The sequence below is a fragment of the Schistocerca gregaria genome, chromosome 6, assembly GCF_023897955.1.
Source record: "Schistocerca gregaria isolate iqSchGreg1 chromosome 6, iqSchGreg1.2, whole genome shotgun sequence".
Taxonomy (NCBI): Eukaryota; Metazoa; Arthropoda; class Insecta; order Orthoptera; family Acrididae; genus Schistocerca; species Schistocerca gregaria.
The window spans coordinates 87,569,039-87,592,990 of NC_064925.1; the positions used below are offsets into that span (position 1 = coordinate 87,569,039).

A 23,952-nucleotide genomic window follows, 5' to 3' on the forward strand; every position below is an offset into this window, starting at 1 on the left:
GATAATTGTCACCACCTATCCTCCCCAAAGACAAAGAAGTTTAAGATGACGCCACAATGTTTGGGGACAGTGCGGGTGTCTTACTGCTGCAGTTTTTGGAAGGACCGCTGACCGATACCGCGAAACCTAGACGCGACTGCGCGAATAATAAAGAGCAAACGGTCAGGACTTCCCACCGAGGGCGTCTTCTGCCTGCACTACAAAGCGAGACCTCGTAAGACCACCATGCTGTTGAAGCAGTTTCACTGGGAAATCATTGACAAGCGTCCCTACAGCCCGGACCTCGCTCAAAAAGATTTTCGCTTTTATCGTCGCTCGAAGGAGCACATGGGAGGCCGACGGTTCGCTTCAGACGAGAAGATGGAACACTTCGCAACAACGTGGCTGAACACTCGAGGACAGGATTTTCGCCAGTACGATATATTCAATCTTATCCCACGAAGCGACACGTGTCTGAACAGGTATGAAGACTATGTCGGAAACTAACCTAATGAACACTACTGGCCATTAAAATAGCTACACCACGAAGATGACGTGCCACAATCGCGAAATTTAACTAACAGAAAGATAATGCTGTGATATTCAAATGATTAGCTTTTCAGAGCATTCACACAAGGTTGGCGCCGGTGGTGACACCTACAGCGTGCTGACACGAGGTAAGTTTCCAACCGATTTCTCATACACAAACAGCAGTTGACCGGCGTTGCCATGTGAAACGTTGTTGTGTTGCCTCTTGTAAGGAGGAGAAATGCGTACCACCACGTTTCCGACTTTGATAAAGCTCGGATTGTAGCCCATCGCGATTGCGGTTTATCGTAACGCGACATTGCTGCTAGCGTTGATCGAGATCCAATGACTGTTAGCAGAATATGGAATCGGTGGGTTCAGGATGGTAATACGGAACGCCGTGCTGCATCCCAACGGCCTCCTATCAATAGCAATCGAGATGACAGGCATCTTATCCACATTGCAGTAACGGATTGTGCAGCCACGTCTCGATCTCTGAGTCAACAGATGGGAACGTTTGCAAGACAACAACCATCTGCACGAATAGATCGACGACGTTTGCAGCAGCATGGACTATTAGCTAGGGGGCCATGGCTGCGATAGCCCTTGACGCCGCATCATAGACAGTAGCGCCTGCGATGGTGTACTCAACGACGAACCTGGGTGCACGAAAGGCAAAACGTCATTTTTTTAGGATGAATCCAGGTTCTGTTTATAGCATTACGATGGTCGCATCCGTATTTGGCGTCATCGCGGTGAACGAACATTGGAAGGGTGTAGTCGTCATCGCCATCCCGGCGTGATGGTATGGGGTGCCATTGGTTACAGGTCTCGGTCAACTCTTGTTCGTATTGACAGTGTCGTTACATTTCAGATCTGTTACGACCCTTGGCTTTACCCATCATTCGATACCTGCGAAACCGTACATTTCAGCAGTATAATGCACGACCGCATGTTGCAGGTCCTATACGGGCCTTTCTGGATACAGAAAATGTTGTGCTGCCCTGGCCATTCTCCAGATCTCTCACCAATTGAAAACGTCTGGTCAATGGCGGCCGAGCAACTGGCTTGTCACAATACGCCAGTCACCACTCTTAATGAACTGTGGTATCGTGTTGAAGCTGCATGGGCAGCTGCACCTGTACACGCCATCCAAGTTCTGTTTGATTCAATGTCCAGGCGTATCCATGCCGTTATTGCGGCCAGAGGTGGTTGTTCTGGGTACTGATTTCTCAGGATGTGTGCACCCAAATTTCGTGAAAATGTAATCACATGTCAGATCTAGGATAATATATTTGTCCAATGAATACCCGTTAATCATCTGCATTTCTTCTTGGCGTAGCATTTTTAATGGCCAGTTGTGTATGTACTATCAGTTGGTTGTAGTGGTTCTAAGATAAAAACTAACCTTAGTTTCTGGTCATTCGTCATAGATCTACTGTGGATTGCCATTGGGTCTCTCTCTCTCTCTCTCTCTCTCTCTCTGTGTGTGTGTGTGTGTGTGTTGTGTGTGTGTGTGTGTGTGTGTGTATGTGTGTGTGTAATGGGTCAATGGCCGCGGAACAAGGCACGCGCGGCGGTCTGCAGATAAACGCGGTCGCTATTTTTAAGACGCGGGCGGCAGCGGCACCGGCAGGGCGCCCCATGGGATGACCGATTGTATCTACGGCTCCAGCGCCCGAAGACAGCCAGCGCGGCGCCGGCCGGCGCAGATTGGATCGCCGACGCGACGCCCGCGGCCGGGGCGAGGCACGCCCTCCCACCTCGCCGCCTGATGGCTCACTTGGCTTCCACTTCTCGTCCGCAGCCGCTCTGCTGAAACCAGGGGACGGTGGGCGTCTGTTATCCCGTCGGCTGTTTCCCGTCCTTATGCCCTAGACGGCAGATAGATACAATCCTACGTTTGCGAGATACTCTGGCCATCGCGTCCTTGATCTGTGGGGTTAGCGCCAGTGGCTACTGAGGCAAAGGACTCAGGTTTGTCCTTTGTGACCACCTGTAACAATTTTACGCTTGAAAGCGCCAGACCAGGGTATACATAGTCATGATTAAAATCGAAAAACGTGCAGTAGATAATACTAGATAGTACTCCGTCTTCAGGCCACAAGTGGCCCATCGGGACCATCCGACCGCCGTGTCACCCTCAACTGAGGATGTGGATAGGAGGGGCGTGTGGTTAGCACACAGCTCTCCTGGTCATTATGATGGCTTTCTGTGACCGGAACCGCTATCATTCGATCGAATAGCTCCTCAGTTGGGATTATGAGGCTGAGTGCACCCCAAAAAACGGCAACAGCGCATGGTGACCCGGATGCTCACCTATCAAGGTGCCGGCCACGCCCGACAGCGCTTAAATTCGGTGATCTGACGGGATCCGGTGTATGCTCTGAGGCAATAATGCATTAGTTAGCAAGTACTGTACACTGGCTCAAAGAAACTGGTACAGCTGCCTAATATCGTGTAGGGCCTCCGAGAGCACGCAGAATTGTCGCAACAGGACGTGGCATGGACTCGACTAATGTCTGAAATAGTGCTGGAGGGAACCCACACCATCAATCCTGCAAGCCTGTCCATAAACCCGTAAGAGTACGAGAGGGTGGACATCTATTCTGAGCAGCATGTTGCTAGGCATCCCACATATGTTCAATAATGTTCATGTCTGGGGAGTCTGATGGCCAACAGAAGTGTTTAAACTCAGAATAGTGTTCCTGGAACCACTCTCTAGCAATTCCGGACCTGTGGGGTGTCACATTGTCCTGCTGGAATTGTCCAAGTCCCTCGGAATGCACAATGGACATGAATGAGTGCTTCTAATCAGACAGGTTGCTTGCGTACGTGTCACCTGTCACAATCGTATCTAGACTCATTATGTGTCCCATAACACTCCAACTGCACACGCTCCGTACTATTGCAGATCCTCCATCAGCTTGAACATTCCACTGCTGACCTGTAGGATCCATGGATTCATGTTTCCATACCCATACACAACAACCCATACCAACGACAACTGAAGAGAATCCTTCAACGTCATAGAAGTGCAACCCTTCCGAAAATTGCTGCAGATTTCATTGTTGGGCCATGAACAAGTGTCAGCGTGTGAACCATTCAAAGAAACATCATCGATTTGTGCTTTCGGAGCCGAGGGTCAACTCGTGTACTTTTGATGGCTGCGTGACACAAAGCTTTACGCCTCGCCTGAGATCGTGAACACCGATATTAGTTTGTTTATGACTTGAAACATGTTACCTGGTCGGACGAGTCTCGTTTCAAATTGTATCGAGCGGATGGACGTGTACTGGTATGGAGACAACCTCATGAATCCTAGGACCTTGCATGTCAAGAGGAGACTGATGAAGCTGGTTGAGGCTCTGTAATGATGCGGGTCTTGTGCAGATGGAGTGATATGGGACCTCTGGTACGGCTAGATACGACTGTGACATGTGACACGTACGTAAGCATCCTGTCTGATCACATGCAATCATTCATGTCCATTGTGCATTCCGACGAACTTGGGCAATTCCAGCAGGACAATGCCGCACCCCACAAGTCTCGAACTGCCACAGAGTGGTTCTAGGAACACTCCTGTGAGCTTAAACGCTTCCGCTGGCCACCAAACTCCCCAGATATGAACATTAATGAGCATATGTGGGATGCCCTTCAACATGCTGCTCAGAAGAGATCTCCACCCCCTTGTCCTCTTACGGACTTTGGACAGCCCCGCAACATTCATGGTCTCCATTTACTCCAGCACTGCTTCAGACATAAGTCGAGTCCATACCACATTGTGTTGCGGCACTTCTGCGTGCTCGCGAGGGCCCTACACGATATTAGGCAAGTGTACAAGTTACTTTGGCTCTTCAGTGTATATGGCGAAGAGGTTGGAACGTAAGAGAAAATCAGAGCAGATCGCTTCAGACTAGTCGGATATCTGGTGACAAGAAAAAAAGACTGCAAAGAAAATTATAGCTTCTATATTCACTGCAACAAGTTTTATGTGGTCATTTCAATTAAAGTTGCTCTATACGTGGACGCCTAAGCAATTTACGACTGTCGCTCTATACCTGATTTATCGACGAGCTTGTTGCCCGCTGCTTTGCTCGCTTACAAGTATGATCCGCAGACTTTTTTTATTTTCCTTTAATAGAATTTTCAATTTGTTCACAAAGTCTAACAACTGCTGCACTTTTGGCGCTAATTAAGGCCATAGAAGTATGTTGTTTTCGGAATTTACTTCAGACTAAAAAGCGATTCTGGCAGCCGGAGTTCAAAGTTTTTGTAAATCACGCCTTTGCGTTTTTGTGGCTCTATTTCCATACAAACATTCCACCCCGAACGCATATTTCCTAATATCTACCTCAGAAGTGATATTTTCACCCCTTATTTCACACCCTTATTGGTTGAAATGCGACTTTTTAAATTTCTGACACAGAAGCGAAGCACAAATTATAAGGGATTTAGCCTAAGAATGCTTGCATAATGAAATATTTCTATAAAAATTTGCATTGCGTTTTTCATCCCCATAGGAATTGGATTTACAGAAACAATTAAATACATATTTTGTCGCTTCTGACGGAGAAACCAAATAGCAATTTTCACAGGTCTAACTTCAAAACTGCCTTAGTAGCGATATATTTTTTTTCAAAACCTTTCATCCTACATCTCATTCCCTTAAGGGAGGAATTTCGAAAAATCACTTCTTAAACGACTTCTCTACGGTATAACATCAACACCCTCTCCAAATAAAATTTCAAGTTCCTATCCATCGCTGTTTGGGGTGGGCGATGACGAGTCGGTTAGGATATTCAAATGTGTTTGAAATCTTATGAGACTTAACTGCTAAGGTCATCAGTCCCTGAGCTTACACACTACTTAACCTAAATTATCCTAAGGACAAACACACACACCCATGCCCGAGGCAGGACTCGATCCTCCGCCGGGACCAGCCGCACAGCCCATGACTGTAGCTCCTAAGACCGCTCGGCAAATCCCGCTCGGCGGTTAGGGTATTGCATTTCTATATATGATAGCGAAATGCAGCAGAAGTTGAAGCCTTCGCCTGTTTATGCACAACTCTTTTATTTGCGTCCAGTGTCGACAGACAGCCCCTGCACCAATCGTCAAGCTACTGCAGAACTTCCTGAATTTCTCTACAGTGTTCCAATATTGGAATCTGCCTATGGATAACTGTGTCTTTTGAAGAAAGCCTGAAGGAGCTTCTGAAATTCCCTAGATTACTTCTTTAAACATTAACCTCTCTGTAGCACTCGTTGGAGTACTCCCAAAACTACTTTCACTCGTATATGTTTTCATCCCGTTAAGAACGGTCGTGAAGTAATGGTGGTGCTTAGCCATCGCTAACATGACGGACCTTCACGGGCCGGGCTGACGTGGCAGGGTTTATTTGCGGCCGGAAGCCGGACGTCATTCGTCATGATTTGCGACGCTCCGACCAGTAGCAGTGGGCAGTGAACAGTGGCGGCTCTCCTTCGCTAAGCAACCGCAGCCGCGGCAGCGCCTCTGGTGGAGGCGGAACGCCGCCTGTCGACTGCTCGTGTGATTTACTGCTGGCCGCTGCACAGCGTGCCGTGCGATCCGCTGCGTCGCTGGCGTGGGCGACAGTAGAGGGGGCAACTCGTACCGGCACCGCGGCAATGCGCGAGTTCTAAGCCCGACCAGAGGCAGTCGCCACCGCCACAAGCCTGCAGTTATTTTGCGAACAGTAAGGATCGAGCTGTGACTCTATCTGCACTCGGCGAGGTTCACTGTTTACTTAGCGCGAGTCAATTCCTTCCGCGATTATGGTCCATGGCTATTGAACAACCCGGAAATTATCGGTTTGTTTCTCTTCGTCGTTTATACCGAGAGAGACATTCTTGTATTACTAACTGTGAGTTTATTCCAGTTTCTCTAGTCCATATCGTTCCCCCTCTCGCCGTTCATACCCACTGCCTTCCTGACCCTCTATCTCTACACCTCCTCCACACCCCACTATCTATATCATTCGTCCCCTCCCCCCCCCCCTCTCTCTCTCTCTCTCTCTCTCTCTCTCTCTCTCTCTCTCTCTCTCTACTCACACTACTGGCCATTACAATTGATACACGACGAGGATGACGTGCTACAGACGCGAAATTTAACCGACAGGAAGAAGATGCTGTGATATGCAAATGATTAGCTTTTCAAAGCATTCACACAATGTTGGCGCCGGTGGCGACAGCTACAACGTGCAGACATAAGGAAAGGTTTCAACCGATTTCTCATACACAAACAGCAGTTAACCGGCGCTGTCTGGTGCAATGTTGTTGTGATCCCTCGTGTCAGGAGGAGAAATGCGTACCATCACGTTGCCGACTTCGATGAAGGTCGGATTGTAGCCTATCGCGATTGCGGTTTATCGTATCGCGACATTACTGCTCGCGTTGGTCGAAATCCTAAGACTATTAGCAGAATATGGAATCTGTGGGTTCAGGACGGTAATACGGAACTCCGTGCTGGATCCCAACGGCCTCGTATCACTAGCTGTCGAGATGACAGGCATCTTATCCGCATGGCTGTAAAGGACCGTGCAGCCACGTCTCGATCGCCGAGTCAACAGATGGGGACGTTTGCAAGACAACAACCATCTGCACGAACAGTTCGACGACGTTTGCAGCAGCATGAACTATTAGCTCGGAGACCAATGCTGCGGTTAACCTTGACGCTGCATTACCTACAGGAGCGCCTGCGATGGTGTACTCAACCGGGGTACACTAATGGCAAAACGTCAGTATTTCGGATGAATTCAAGTTCTGTTTACAGCATCATGATGGTCGCATCCGTGTTTGGCGATATCGCGGTGAACGCACATTGGAAGCGTGTGTTCGTCATAGTATCACCCGGCGTGATGGTATGGGGTGCCATTGGTTACACATCTCGGTCACCTCTTGTTCGCACTGACCGCACTTTTAACAATGGACGTTACATTTCTCATGTGTTACGACCCGTGTCTCTAACCTTCATTCGATCCCTGCGAAACCCTACGTCTCAGCAGGATAATGAACGACCGCATGTTGCAGGTCCTGTACGGGCCTTTCTGGATACAGAAAATGTTCGACTGCTGCCCTGGCCAGCACATTCTCCAGATCACTCACCAATTGAAAACGTCTGATCAATGGTGGCCGAGCAACTGGCTCGTCACAATACGTCAGCCATTACTTTTGATGAACTGTGGTATCGTGTTGAAGCAGCATGGGCAGCTGTACCTGTACACGCCATCCAAGCTCTGTTTGACTCAATGCCCCGGTGTATCAAGGCCGTTATTACGGCCAGAATTGGTTGTTCTGGGTACTGATTTCTCAGGATGTGTGCACCCAAATTGGGTGAAAATGTAATCACATGTCAGTTCTAGTATAGTATATTCGTCCAATGAATACCCGTTTATTATTTGCATTTATTCTTGGTGTAGCAATTTTAATAGCCAGTAGGGTACCTACGAAGTTTCAGCATCCTGCGATCTATACAGCGCACACTGCATCACTCGGAACACTGTTTAATTATTACGAAACGGTATATCAACAACTCAAGAAAGTTAGAAATCTGTCAATTTGAAGCTTACATTCAAGTTTCAAAAAATGACGCGATTTACGATGGTAAAGTTGTCATCGGGATTACATAAATAGAGCACAATGCGTTGAGAAATTTTCGCAAGGAGAATGAGGCAGTAAATGTCTAGCCCAGATCCAGACTAAAGGCCAATGTTGCCGCGAATACAGCCAATAAAAGAGCGTTAAGCCAACTTTGTTGGTACCTGCCTAGCCTGGTTCAAATACGACCATGAATTTCGTAGCTGGTGAAAATGGGGTTCGATCTAGACCCATAAAACCCACATGGCGGATTCAGCATGGTAGCTGAGCCGCTTCATTGTACATCTACATCTACATCGATACTTCGCAGGCGACGGTGCGATGTGTCTGTAACTACTTGTCGTTTAATTTCCAGTTCCACTCGCAAATGGAGCGAGGAAAAAGGTCTCTACGCCTCCTTATGAGCCCTGATTTCTCGTTCTTATATTCATCGTCTTTACACGCAATGAATGTTGCCGGCAGTAGAATCGTTCGGCAGTCATCTTTAAATGCCGACTGTTTAAATTTTGTGTCTCTCGAAAAGAACGTCGCCTTCCCTCCATGGATTCCCATTTGAATTCCCGAAGCACCTCCGTAACACTTAAGTGTTATTCGAACCTACCAGTAAGAATACTAGCAGCCCGCTTCTGAACAGCTTCGACGTCTTTCTTCAATCAGATCTGGAACGGATCCCAATCACTTGAGCAGTACTCAAGAATAGGTCGCACCGGCGTCCCATATGCGGTCTCCTTTACAGCTGAGCCACTCTTTCCTAAAAGTCTCCCAATAAACCGAAGTCGACAAATCAGCTTCCCTACCATAGTTCCACCTCACATAGCTTTGCTGCGTTACGCCCAGATACTTAAACCATTTGACTGTGTCAACCAGGACAAAAAAATGGTTCTGAGCACTATGGGACTTAACATCTGAGGCCATCAGTCCCCTATAACTGAGAACTACTTAAACCTAAGGACATCACACACATCCATGCCTGAGGCAAGATTCGAACCTGCGACCGTAAAGGTCGCGGTGTTCCAGACTGAAGCGCCTAATACCGTTCGGCCACTCCGTCCGGCCTCAATCAGGATGCTAGTAATACTGTAACCGAACGTTACAGGCTTGATCTCCCTACTCATTTGCATTAATTCACATTTTTACAGATTCGGGGCAAGCTGTCATTCATCAGCTCAACTGGAAATTTTGTCTAAGTCGTCTTGTCTCTTCCTACAGTCAATCAACTTCGACTCCTGTCTGTACACCACGGCATCGTCAGCTAACAACCGTAGATTACTGTCCTCCCTGTCAGCCAAACAATTTATGTACACTACTGGCCATTAAAATTGCTACACCACGAAGATGACGTGCTACAGACGCGAAATTTAACCAACCGAAATAAGATGCTGTGATATACAAATGATTAGCTTTTCAGAGCATTCACACAAGGTTGGCGCCGGTGGCGACACCTACAATGTGCTGACATGAGGAAAGTTTCCAACCAATTTCTTATACACAGTTGACAGGCGTTGCCTGGTGAAACGTTATTGTAATGCCTCGTGTAAGGAGGAGAAATCCGTACCATCACGTTTCCGACTTGTAGCCTAGCGCGATTTCGGTATATCGTATCGCGACGACATTACTGCTCGCATTGGTCGAGATCTGTTAGCAGAATGTGGATCGGCGTGTTCAGGAGGGTAATACGGAACGCCGTGCTGGATCCCAAAGGCCTCGCATCACCAGCAGTCGAGATGACAGGCATCTTATCCGCATGGCTGTAACGGATCGTGCAGCCACGTCTCGATCCCTGAGTCAACAGATGGGGACGTTCGCAAGACAACAACCATCTGCACGAACAGTTCGACGATGTTTGCAGCAGCATGGACTATCAGCTCAGAGACCATGGCTGCTGTTACCCTTGACGCTGCATCACAGACAGGAGCGCCTGCGATGATGTACTCAACGACGAATCTGGGTTCACAAATGGCAAAACGTCATTTTTTCAGATGATCCAGGTTCTGTTTACAGCATCATGGTGGTCGCATCCGTGTTTGGCGACGTCGAGGTGAACGCACATTGGAAGCATGTATTCGTCATCGCCAGACTGGCGTATCATCGGGCGTCATGGTATGGTGTGCCATTGTTCACAAGTCTGGGTCACCTCTTATTTGCGTTGACGGCACTTTGAACTGTGGACGTTACATTTCAGATGTGTTACGAACCGTGGCTCTACCGTTCATTCGATCCCTGTGAAACCCTACATTTCAGCAGGATAATGCACGACCGCTTGTTGCAGGCCCTGTACAGGCCTTTCTGGATACAGAAATTGTTCGACTACTGCCCTAGCCAGCACATTCTCCAGATCTCTCACCAACTGAAAACGTCTGATCAATGGTGGCCGAGCAACTGGCTTGTCACAATACGCCACTGACTAGTCTTGATGAACTGTGGCATCCTGTTGAAGCAGCATGGGCAGCTGTACCTGTACACCCCATTCAAGCTCTGTTTGACACAATGCCCAGGCGTATCACGGCCGTTATTACAGCCAGATGTGGTTGTTCTGGGTACTGGTTTCTCAGGATCTATGCACCAAAATTCCGTGAAAAAGTAATCATGAGTCAGTTGTAGTATAATATATTTGTCCAATGAATACCCGTTTATCGTCTGCATTTGTTCTTGGTGTAGGAATTTTAATGGCCAGTAGGGTACCTACTGAGTTTCAGCATCCTGCGATCTATACAGCCCGCACTGCATCTCTCGGAACACTGTTTAATTATAACGAAACGGTATATCAGCAACTCAAGAAAGTTATAAATCTGTCAGTCTGAACCTTAAATTCAAGTTTCAAAAAATTACACGATTTACGGTGGTAAAGTTGTCATCAGGATTACATAGATAGAGCACAATGCGTTGAGAAATTTTTCCAATGAGAATGAGGCAGTAAATGTCGAGCCCAAATCCAGACTAAAGGCCAATATTGCCGCGAATACAGCCAATAAAAGAGCGTTCGGCCAACTTTATTGGTACCTGACTTGTCTGGATCAAATACAACTATGAATTTCGTAGCTTGTGAAATTGGGGTTCGACCTAGACCCATAAAACCTACATGGTGCATTGTACATCTACATCTACATCGATACTTCCCAAGCGACTGTACGGTGAGTGTATAACTAGTTGTCCTTTCCTTTCCAGCGCCAGTCGCAAATAGAACGAGGGAAAAACGTCTGTCGCGCCTGCTTATGAGCCCTAATTTCTCGTATCTTATCTTCGTGATCTTTACACACAATAAATGTTGACGGCAGTAGAATCGTTCGGCAGTCATCTTTAAATGCCGACTGTTTAAATTTTGTGTCTCTCGAAAAGAAAGTCGCCTTCCCTCCATGGATTCCCATTTGAATTCCCGAAGGATATCCGCAACACGTAAGTGTTGTTCGGACCTACCGGTAACACTGTAGCAGTACTCAAGAACAAGTCGCACCGGCGTCCCATATGCGGTCTCCTTTTCAGCTGAACCACTCTTTCCTAAATTTCTCCCAATAAACTGAGGTCGACCATTCGCCTTCACTACCACCCAGATACTTAAACGATTTGTCTGTGACAACCAGGACACTAGCAATATTGTGTCCGAACGTTACAGTCTTGAACTCCCTACTCATTCGCACTAATTTACATTTTTGCCAGATTCGGGGCAAGCTGTCATTCACCACATCAACCGGAAATTTGGTCTACGTCGTCTTGTCTCTTCCTACACTCACTGAACTTCGATTCCTCTCTCATACTTGCCTCTATCACTCCTGGCGATTCCCTTGTCTCTGATGAACACTCGCCATCGAGGACAACATACTGGCTTCTATTATTTAAGCAGTTTATAATTTCTAGCAGATTCCTCTCTGTACACCACAGCATCATCAGCGAGCAACCGCAGATTACTGTCCTTCCTGTCAGCCAGATCATTTATGTATAAAGAGAACAACAGCGGTCCTATCATACTTGCCTCGATCACTCCTGGCGATTCCCTTGTCTCTGATGAACACTCGCCATCGAGGACAACATACTGGCTTCTATTATTTAAGAAGTTTATAATTTCTAGCAGATTCCTCTCTGTACACCACAGCATCATCAGCGAGCAACCGCAGATTACTGTCCTCGCTGTCAGCCAGATCATTTATGTATAAAGAGAACAACAGCGGTCCTATCATACTTGCCTCGATCACTCCTGGCGATTCCCTTGTCTCTGATGAACACTCGCCATCGAGGACAACATACTGGCTTCTATTATTTAAGAAGTTTATAATTTCTAGCAGATTCCTCTCTGTACACCACAGCATCATCAGCGAGCAACCGCAGATTACTGTCCTCCCTGTCAGCCAGATCATTTATGTATAAAGAGAACAACAGCGGTCCTGTCATACTTGCCTCGATCACTTCTGGCGATTCCCTTGTCTCTGATGAACACTCGCCATCGAGGACAACATACTGGCTTCTATTATTTAAGAAGTTTATAATTTCTAGCAGATTCCTCTCTGTACACCACAGCATCATCAGCGAGCAACCGCAGATTACTGTCCTCCCTGTCAGCCAGATCATTTATGTATAAAGAGAACAACAGCGGTCCTATCATACTTGCCTCGATCACTCCTGGCGATTCCCTTGTCTCTGATGAACACTCGCAATCGAGGACAACATACTGGCTTCTATTATTTAAGCAGTTTATAATTTCTAGCAGATTCCTCTCTTTACACCACAGCATCATCAGCGAACAACCGCAGATTACTGTGCTCCCTGTCAGCCAGATCATTTATGTATAAAGAGAACAACAGCGGTCCTATCATACTTGCCTCGATCACTCCTGGCGATTCCCTTGTCTCTGATGAACACTCGCCATCGAGGACAACATACCGGCTTCTATTATTTAAGCAGTTTATAATTTCTAGCAGATTCCTCTCTGTACACCACAGCATCATCAGCGAACAACCGCAGATTACTGTGCTCCCTGTCAGCCAGATCATTTATGTATAAAGAGAACAACAGCGGTCCTATCATACTTGCCTCGATCACTCCTGGCGATTCCCTTGTCTCTGATGGACACTCGCCATCGAGGACAACATACTGGCTTCTATTATTTAAGCAGTTTATAATTTCTAGCAGATTCCTCTCTTTACACCACAGCATCATCAGCGAACAACCGCAGATTACTGTCCTCCCTGTCAGCCAGATCATTTATGTATAAAGAGAACAACAGCGGTCCTGTCATACTTGCCTCGATCACTCCTGGCGATTCCCTTGTCTCTGATGAACACTCGCCATCGAGGACAACATACTGGCTTCTATTATTTAAGAAGTTTATAATTTCTAGCAGAAGTATCCTACTCTGTCTACAGTCGTAACTTTCTCCCCATTCAGTGTAAGCATCCAAATATATTTCGAAGCAACAGCATATAATCAAAAGGACACCAACGAGACACCAACGAGAAGTGTTGGTGACTAAAATAAATCAGGCCCAACACTGTATCCCTCTCTCCGTCAGTCTCCGTTTCCGAACCACCCCCAAATTTTCCAGCAAATTTCTAGTCTTGTTGGCTGAGTGAGTTCTAATGACGCGGCCGAATTCAGTCTTCAAAAAAATGTTCAAATGTGTGTGAAATCTTATGGGACTTAACTGCTAAGGTCATCAGTCCCTAAGCTTACACACTACTTAACCTAAATTATGCTAAGGACAAACACACACATCCATGCCCGAGGGAGAACTCGAACCTCCGCCGATACCAGCCGCACAGCCCTTGACTGCAGCGACATAGACCGCTCGGCTAATCCCGATCGGCTAAGTCAGTCTTCTTTGGTACCATATGCGGTAGAATAAAGTGTATAAATTCAAAGTACAGTGTGCTCTATTTTGCTCAGTTTTCTTATCAGTACCTGTGACCTTGGTCTGGCACAGTATTCAGTTACCGACAGCATATACAAAAAGGTCGTTGCTTCCTGAAAGAGAGAACATGGCACGTAGACGGGAGAGTCAGAGACTGCGGACGATAGTACAGCGAAGCGATCCACTGTGCGACACAGTAGTTCGGGGTGCGGATGTGGGCGCGGGTGTTTGCCAGCGCCGGCGCCTCTCGTGCGCCGGGCTGGCGGCTCGCCAGGTCGTGTCTCCATAACAAGCAGGCCGCTCCCCTCTCTGCGTGCCCAGCTATTTACTGGCTCCTAAGTACTGTTGGCTGCGACCGCTGTCACGTTCGCCGGACCTCAAGAAGCCAAGAATGAATAGTCGCCGTTACCGACGCTCACAGTGACCAGGAAGATCGACGATACAGAAGTTATAAGGTTGGTTTGTGGGGATTAAAGGGACCAGACTGCTATGGTCATCGGTCCCACAGAAGTTATTAACATAAGTTGAAGAAGAAATAGAGCAGCGAAACACTTTTCTGCATTTAATTTTCTGGCGAAACGTACTGGGCCTTTACTCAGTTCGCTTATATAGTCACATACTGTAGCGTGCCTTTGTTACCTGATGTTTTATGTCTATTATTATTATTATTATTATTATTATTATTATTATTATTATTAGTCTCCTAGGTGGTTTGATGCGTGTGGTGTGCGTATTGTAAGACCTTCGGTACACACACCATCAGATTATTTGACTTGTCGCTCTAACGAAGTAGGCGTGTCAGCAATATGTCTCGTGGTCTTATCGTGGCGTGTTTATCTTCTGCCGTTAGGTCAGACGATACAAATGCCACTTGCACGCTTAGAGTAGCAGATTGACGGTGACCAACTTTAAACAGAATTTGATTAATTTTCACACACATTTATTAAAATAATAAAAAGCATTCTGGATGCTATTTACAGTTGACAATCTGAAGTTCCTTTGGTCTTGGTACGTTAACCTTATTCTCACATATATCTCAGATACTTGACAAGCGTGTCTATATATTTATCTTCATGGCTATGTACAGGAATATGGTAATCTTATTAGGCGCAGACTGAAACATGACTATATACTAATGCATACTGACTCATCGGAGGTCTGTACACTCGTTATATAATACCTCGCGCGTTCAGGTATCACTCCGCGAGTGTGATTCGCGAGTAGAAAAGGTTCTACGTTAGCAGCAATCTCATTGGCTGCGTTACATATTAATACGCGGATCGGCGGAAGCAGAATTTGGTCCGTCTCTAAGAGAGCGCCATCTAGTAGTGCGAGACGGAACAGCGCTGCGCCTGCGCTGTTGTGCTTAGTGGGGCGCGCTCTAGTGGGAAAGTTGTGTACGCGCTGACTACGCGGAACTATGTACACAACAATGCGGCAGCCACGGACCCCTGTCCCATGTTAACTTCCTCATACAGCGCTTACAAAAATGGTTCAAATGGCTCTGAGCACTAACGTCCGAGGTCATCACTCCCCTAGAACTTACAACTACTTAAACCTAACTAACCTAAGGTCATCACGCACATCCATGCTAGAGGCAGGATTCGAACCTGCGACCGTAGCGGTCACGCGGTTCCAGACTGTAGCGCCTAGAACCGCTCGGCCACCCCGGCGGGCTATAGCGCTTACACCAAGCACCCTCAATTATTTGTTGGATATGTTTCAATCTCTGTCTTTGCCTACAACTTTCGTCTTTTACAACTCCCTCTAGCACCACCTAAGTTGGTTCCTGATCTATGCACAAATGTCTTATCATCTTGTTTCTTCTTAATTTTGTCCACACATCTTTTCCTCGCCGATTTTGAGGCCAGCTACCTCATATCTTAATCTTATCACTGCACGTAATTTTTAACTTTCTTCTATAACACATCTTAAATGCTTCGATTATCTCCTTTTCCAGTCCATGCTGTCCTCTCAACGTAGATTCTCTGAGAAGGATTTCTCAAATTAAGGCCTATGTTTGATACTAGCACATTTGTTCCAACGAGGACTGCCTCTTTCCCAGCACTATTGTGCTTCCGATATTATCCTTGCTTCGTACTGCTCCTTATATTAAAGTCCAGCATCTGTAACGTGTCCAGTTTTACAGTAATACATTGAGCCGGGTGCTTTTGGCACAAAGTAGTTTCATCCGCATTTTTCTTCACAAAGCTTGGTTGGAATCATTGAGACTGTGGGGAAGAGCGGCTCCAGCGCTAATTACTATCAGACGTTCTCGAGAAACATAAAATTTGCAACAGACTTCGCCTAACATGTATACAGCGATTTCCTCATATTTATATTCAGGTTTAAGTTCTGGGCTGACCTCAGTTATCATGCGATTCTCGACACTATTTTTGTAAACCCTCGTCGCCAGTTTTGTAAAGGCTTCTCGCTGTTACTGTGGATTCCGTGTTGCCACTGTTGTTACGGTAGGCCGAGTGTGTGAGTTCGTCGAACGACTTGTATAGCAGTACATAACTAAGGTAACATCTCCCTGCCAGTACTACACAGTTATGCCCCAGTGTCAGGTAACAGGATAAGGAGGACGAAGGTCTATAACAACTCCAACAAATTAGTAACAAAGTCAAACAAATGAGTTAAAAATGTTTACTTATCTTTGTGACTTGTTGCATTATTAAGTCTGCAACACTGCATGTAGTATAACACAAAAAAAGGCTCTCAATGGCTAAGTGGAAATAATTGTAGGTAAACTTCACAGCACATAGCAAATACAATTTACAACAAGTGTCTGTTCACTTCTAAGAGTTCACTGAACGACGTTCCCTGTCTAAGTCAGCCCTGGACGATGATATGTAACCAAGTGGGCGAGAGCTGCTCTTGACGGAGTGTACTCGGCCGGCAGCTGGCCGAGGCGAAGTCGATGTCTTCATCCTCAGCGCCGCCCGTGGCGCTGGTGGAACTCGCGCAGGTTGAGAGTCTATATGGCACTGGCAGCAGATCCAATCTTTGCACCTGTGGTGCTTTTGCCGAAGCTGTGTTTTGTTCGGGCGACACAGTAACTACGACGTAAACCGTAGTAAAAGAGCTCCTGCCAGGAACGAAATAGGGTGAAGAACCATTGGGAGTAATCCTTTGTATATCAATCCTTTTGACAGGACAGGACGTCTCTGGGACGACGGCCGTTTACTGTCGTGACAAAAAATAAAGACACCTACAGCCGTCCTAATGATTTTATTTTATTTTGTCGCTACCAGTTTCGACGCTTCATTGCGTCATTTTGAGGCTTTTTTGATGCGGTACATGTTGATACGATCCACATGCATAACCCATCAGTTGCTAGCGAACCCAGTAATGCTGGCAACTGATGGGTTATGCGTGGGGATCGTATCAACCTGTAGCGCGTCACAACAGCCTGAACATGACGCAATGAAGCGTCGAAACTGGTAGCGACAAAATAAAAGAAAATCATGAGGACAGCTGTAGGTGTTTTTATTTTTTGTCACGATTGGGAGTATTCGTCAGTGACAAGGATCCCAGCCAGATGAACAAAAGAATCGGGCGAACAAGCCACTTCTTTCGAGGATGAGTTACTTTTCCTTAAGACTCTTCCGATGAATTTGAGTCCCGGTGTCTGCTTTTCCCACTATCTGTTTTATACGGTCATTCCACTTAAGCTCGCTCTGGATACGCCTAGATATTTTACGGCAGACGCTGTCTGCAGCTGTTTGTACCTGCACAGTAGTGGACTACTTTCCCTGTATATGCGCAATATGTTACATTTACTTACCACTCATCAATTCTCTCCAGGTCGTTCTGCAAATTCTTACTATCTTCTGGCGTTGCTACTTTCATACAGACAACTGCATCATCTACGAATAGGCTTAAAGACCGTCTGGCGCTTTCTAGTAGATAATTTATATATACATTGTTGAAGAGACATGGTTGACGACATACGGAAGTGTAGACCTGCCTTGAGTCTTGCTCGGATAGTCTAACGATAAAGCGACCGCTCGCAATAAGCGTCCGAGTCACGGTTCGGCAAAAATTTTCTTTCTCGTCATTAAACTGTACAGCTAATGTTATCCACGTTCCCAGCTACTAATACGTATCGAGTATTTATGAGACGTTTTCAGTCTTGTACCCCTTCCTGAGATGTCGAGGACGTTGACGGTGACAGTTTAGGACAGGGGTGTCCAGGAAGTGGGAAAAATGGTTCAAATAACTCTAAGCACTATGGGACTTAACGTCTGCCGGCCGACGTGGCCGAGCGGTTGTAGGTGCTTCAGTCTGGAACCGCGCGACTGCTATGGTCGCACGTTCGAATCCTGCCTCAGGCATGGATGTGTGTGATGTCTTTAGGTTAGTTAGGTCTAAGTAGTTCAAAGGTCTAGGGGACTGATGACCTCAGATGTTAAGTCCCATAGTGCTCAGGGCCATTTGAACCATGACTCGTCCAACCAGACAACATGTTTCGTGTCATCAACAGTCCAATGTCGGTGTTGACAAACCCAGGTGAGGCTTAAATCTTTGGGTCGTGCGGTCGTCAATGGCACACGAGTGGCCCTTCGGCTCCGAAACCCATATCAATGGTGTTCCGTTGAATGGATCGCACGCTGACACTTGTTGATGGCCTAGGAACGAAATCTACATAAATTTGCGCAAGGGTTGCACTTCTGTCACGTTGAACGATTCTCTTCAATCGTCGTTGGCCCCTTTCTTGCAGGATGTTTTTCCACAGCGATGTCGGAGATTTGATGTTTTACCTGAATCGTGATATTCACGGTCCACTCGTGAAATGGTCATACGGGAAAAATCGCACTCCATCGCTACCTAGGAGGTGCTGTGTCCAATCTCTCGTGCACCGACTATAACACCACTTCAAACTTACTTAAATCTTGATAAACTTCCATTGTAGCGGCAGTAATCAATCTAACAACTCCAGAATGAGATTTTAACTCTGCAGCGGTGTGTGCGCTGATGTGAAACTTCCTGGCAGATTAAAACTGTGTGCCCGAGCGAGACTCGAACTCGGGACCTTTGCCTTTCGCGGGCAAGTGCTCTACCATCTGAGCTACCGAAGCACGACTCATGCCCGGTACTCACAGCTGTACTTCTGCCAGTACCTCGTCTCCTACCTTCCAAACTTTACAGAAGCTCTCCTGCGAATCTTGCAGAACTAGCACTCCTGAAAGAAAGGATACTGCGGAGACATGGCTTAGCCACAGCCCGGGGGACGTTTCCAGAATTCTCAGAACACGTGTTGTCTTATGTAGGCGTTGCCGACCGCAGCACCGTATTTGCCTGTTTACATATGTCTGCAACTGAATACGCATGCCTATACCAATTTCTCTGGCGCTTCAGTGAACATCATCCTGGAAAACTATATGGACCACAACAAAGTCCCATAGTGCTCAGAGCCATTTGAACCATTTTGAACTTAACGTCTGAGGTCATCAGTCCCCTAGACTTACAACTACCTAAACCAACTAACCTAAGAACATCGCACACATCCATGCCCCACGCAGGATTCGAACCTGCGACCGTAGCAGCAGCGCGGTTCCGGACTGAAGCTCCTAGAATCGCTCGGCTACAGCGGCCGGCTCAGGAAGTGAGAAGAAGTGAGCGCTATCAGAGGAACGGTAAAAAAAAAAAAAAAAAAAAAAAAAAAAAATCCGGTAATGTATTGTCATGACGGATTGAATATTTTCAGCGTGAAACACGCGCCGCACAATATTATTTTCTCATTGATCCATCCCATCCTCTCATTTTTGCCCCCCCCCCCCTTTCCACCCCACCCATCTCAACTGTTGTTGTTAGTGTACGGCCCGAAAAACTCATCTTCTTACAGTGTGGCACTCTAGATTTAGGACATCGTGTGGTGATAGTGGTACGGTATATTGTATCCACTGTAGCACTTGGAGCTCCAAACGTATACGACATTTAACCCGGTCCTCAGCTCAAACGGAAGTTGGCGATACGCGAACATCTTCGCAAACCGCTGAGAGTGTGTTGATGGATGTTCCCTACGGCTGGGTTGTGGCTTCCGCTCTGGGGCAGTGCCTTCCCGCCACAAGATGGATGGCGTGCCGGGCCACCCATTTCGCAACAGGCGGGCAGGCAGCTGCGTCAGCTAACGAGCGCAGCCCCACCCAGGGCATCAAACACGCATCATCGCTGTCGGCTGCCGACTACCGACCGGTAGCCTTGCGCTGTCTCCCGAGCTCCCGCGCGTGTCTCGCTACCAGCCACTAATGTCCCACGAGAGCGTTTCAAGAGGCCTCTCGTACGACGCCGACCGTTTCCGTAGTACTTCATCCGTACCTCCATTATACGATTCGGCGTGGCCCACTTCACAAGTGGCTCTTGACTGTAAGGGTTTTTCTGACCTAATGTGATAATAGTTACACGAAATCTGAGCCGCTACGAGGTCGACCTGGGACACTCCTTGTGTGTATGAAGATGGTATCTGTTCTTTCGGACATGTACGAGAGAACAGATACCATCTTCATTTAGTTAAGGCTACCCAGCCATTGACCTCCTTCTTCTGTACGGATGCACGCGCATTGCTCGAACTCTTACGGGACTCTATAAGACAGTCTGCCGCGAGTAATGAGTGTAATGGGCAGGGGAACTACGAATGTAGTGCGTGGACATTAAGTTGGGAATGTGATTCTCACGGGAAGCGTGCAAGGGATAAATCCCTGCAGTCGGACTATCCTCTGTGCCATCGGTGGCTCAGGTGGATAGAGTGTCTGCCATGTAAGCAGGAGATCCCGGGTTCGAGTCCCGGTCGGGGCACACAACTGTACCCATTGATGTATATCAACGCCTGTCGGCAGCTTAGGGTCTTCATTTAATAATCATTTCACTCCTTGTGTAAGTTCTTGCGTGGGAGTATGTAGCTTAGAGAGACAGTTTGTCCTGCACCGAACAACTTGTCAGACGTAGTAGAACCTTGTCCAGAGAGATATTCGACTATTACTGGTATCAAATACTTTTTCTGTAATCCTGATTTAGGTCGTTTTTTTTTTTTTTTTTTTTTTTTTTTTTTTTTTTTTTTTTTTTTTTGCTAAAATCGTTCGAGCGATTGTCGAGATAATACTTTCAAGAAATTTTGGCGCGATTTCCAGCTCCGTCTCGTACCACTGAGCAATCGCTCTGTGGTCTGGTATCGACGGCAGAAAATAAGTTACCTACCCTGCACCTTTCATTCATTCCTTCGCTCCTATTTGGCTCTTTGTTGAAGTGAGCCGAGCCTCTCGGACTGAAGCGCGTGGTAATTTTGGAGTATGACGAATTTTGGTTATTCGCATGATTTCATATAACCGGTAGCTTGTTGCCCGTCCGTTTTACATTTGATGCAAGCGAGACGTTTCCTTTCTAATTCGTTCAAATCTACGATGTCATTTTAAAGTAACATTCTCTGAATTCAGACATAACCGAGTAGCATGCTGGTCATTGTCATGTTCCACTTGTTTTATCTTCCACATGCCCTCGATAAGATTAGTAAAACAGAATCTGAGCGTTTTTTTCACTCAGATGCCAGCTACTGTGATTCTTTGTCTACAAACGTATCTACGATATAGCCAAGATCATTCGAAAACTTGGCATCTTATTTGGTATTACAAACGCTGTATAAGCAAAAATACTAATTTCTTGTGTGTGTGTGTGTGTGTGTGTGTGTGTGTGTGTGTGTGTGTAGGTGGGTGGGTATGAGCACTTGTGGTGGAAATTTCCTGATGTGTGGAGAAATTTCCTACAACATTGGGTTGAATGTGGAAGGACACATCTGCTTAACGGGATAGTCGTATTTGAATGCATGAAAAGTGTGTAGCTTTAGTGACTTTCTTTTCAGGTAAAGTAAAAAGTAATGCTAAATCTGATGATGTAGTTTTATTCCTGACGTTTATATCTTTAAGAAATAATTTTTGTATCCAAATCGGACGCTCATAGTCACCACAACCGCAGTTGGAAGCACCCCTTGAAGGGGGCAAAGGGGTCGTACTGAAACACTGCTGTTGGACCTCTAACAATCTAATTTTGTAAAGATAATTTTCCATATTTTTCTATCAGCATACATAGGATAATTGAGAAACTTTATGTTCTAACAAAACGACGACGTGTTGAAACAATGTCATGGTGTTTTTAATTCAAAACATCGCGACAAAAGCGTGCACTGAAAATGGACATTTGAAGATACCGCAAAACGTGTGCGGATATTGGTAAAGAATTCAGTTTAGAATTCCGGCATAATATTCTGATCAAAACCATGAGTACTGTTCTCAGTTTACGTTTCAAGCGAATTAAAAAAATACACTTGAGGCCTACATTTTTTGTTGTTACGTTAAACATACCTCTAACCAGCGATATCTGAATCACGCAGTAATCCTTCCAGATCCAGTGGGGGTTCCTCCTCCATATTCTTCGTGGCCATGGTGTTCCTGCGTGCCTCTTGGACAGACTCTGGTCATCCGCTGCTCTGCCCGTTCAGTATGCTTTTCCACTACAGGCTGGTTCGATTTCAAGCTCGAACACATTCATAATTTCCACAACTCCTTTGAAATTAAATGCCGTCACATTGGCCACGACATCGACTATCTTCTTCCTGCTGTGTTTGGTTTTCGGAGAAACTTTTTCACAAATGGCCTCCTAACTCGTTAACGAAATTTTCTGGCGAATTTAGGATGCACACTAAAATGAAGTAGTCTCGCAGAGAATATTTTAAGAAACAAAAAAAAAAATTGATTTTATGAAAATTTCAGAGAGAAATGCGTCCTTAATGCGCGTACCAGCTTATTCCCAATAAATGAGTGATCACGCGTCGAAACTCTCCCTGGAGAAAAGGGCCGATTATTCATGGGCTGCAACGTTGTGAGCAAGTGCTAACGCGAGTGTATTCCGTTGTGACATGGAGATGTTCCATAAATATTTTACATGTTCGTATTAGCAGTGCACTTGAATACACAAAGTTACTGTTTCTGTTGCAAAATCTCTTTCCTACAGCGCACGTTTCTCCGAGATGGGAAACTTCTTGCAATTCTTCTGCTACTCTGTTTGTCTTAATTCGTGATATAATACCAACCTAGTCGCTTTTTTTCTCAGGTTTTTCGAATTTTTAAACCATATTCTATGCCAAGGCTGTAAAGTCCCCTCAATAAGTCTTCTATGACGTCTGTTCTTCCGGCCGGAGAACCCGTCTGAATTCTCTGCCGATTTCTGTATAAAAACACCAGCTGCGAAATTTTGCCACCCATCATTACATTCTTCTTAAAGCGGACTTGTCTTTCTTTACCTTACTTTTTTTACTACTGCCGGTCGCGGTGGTCGTGCGGTTCTAGGCGCTCCAGTCCGGAGCCGCGCTGCTGCTACGGTCGCAGGTTCGAATCCTGCCTCGGGCATGGGTATGTGTGCTGTCCTTAGGTTAGTTAGGTTTAAGTAGTTCCAAGTTCTAGGGGACTGATGACCACAGCAGTTACGTCCCATAGTGGTCGGAGCCATTTGAACACTTTCTTTTTTTTTTTTTTTTTTTTTTACTACTCGTATTTGATTTTGTATATGAAACGCCATAGTCACTTGCATTATTCCAATTCCTGACATTGTCAATCCACAGTATCTTCGAATACAGTCAGAATAGAACACACCTTTATCATGGTCCATAGTATCGCCTATTAATGACGTCTCGTTACATCATCTTCAAACATGGTGGTTGCAGTGAAAAGAAATAAATATTACTGTTTTTCGTTATTCCTATCTTTCATTTGATCATACGTATTGTTTTAACGCTAGTTTTTCATCGGAATAAGTTCCAGTCAGCTCTTTTGCTGGATAATGTTCTTCTTAGTGAGGAATTACAATTTCATCCTTAATTTGGTAACTAATTTATTGTTTGTATCTCTAATGCACTTTTTAGGAAACTGTATTTCCTTCTCTTTGCGTTGTTTATGGCAACGGCCTTGCCGCAGTGGATACACCGGTTCCCGTGAG

General features: G+C 46.1%; 1 protein-coding gene and 1 non-coding gene across 2 annotated transcripts in view; both read left to right on the forward strand.

Annotated features, from left to right (window-relative positions):
* The window catches only part of LOC126277955 (uncharacterized), a 1,123,821-nt gene that overhangs the window by 723,217 nt on the left and 376,652 nt on the right, over nt 1-23,952 (forward strand). The gene's annotated exons all lie outside the window — the stretch shown is intronic.
* Nucleotides 20,692-20,766, forward strand: Trnat-ugu (transfer RNA threonine (anticodon UGU)). The gene has a single exon. It is a non-coding gene; the product is annotated as a tRNA-Thr (tRNA).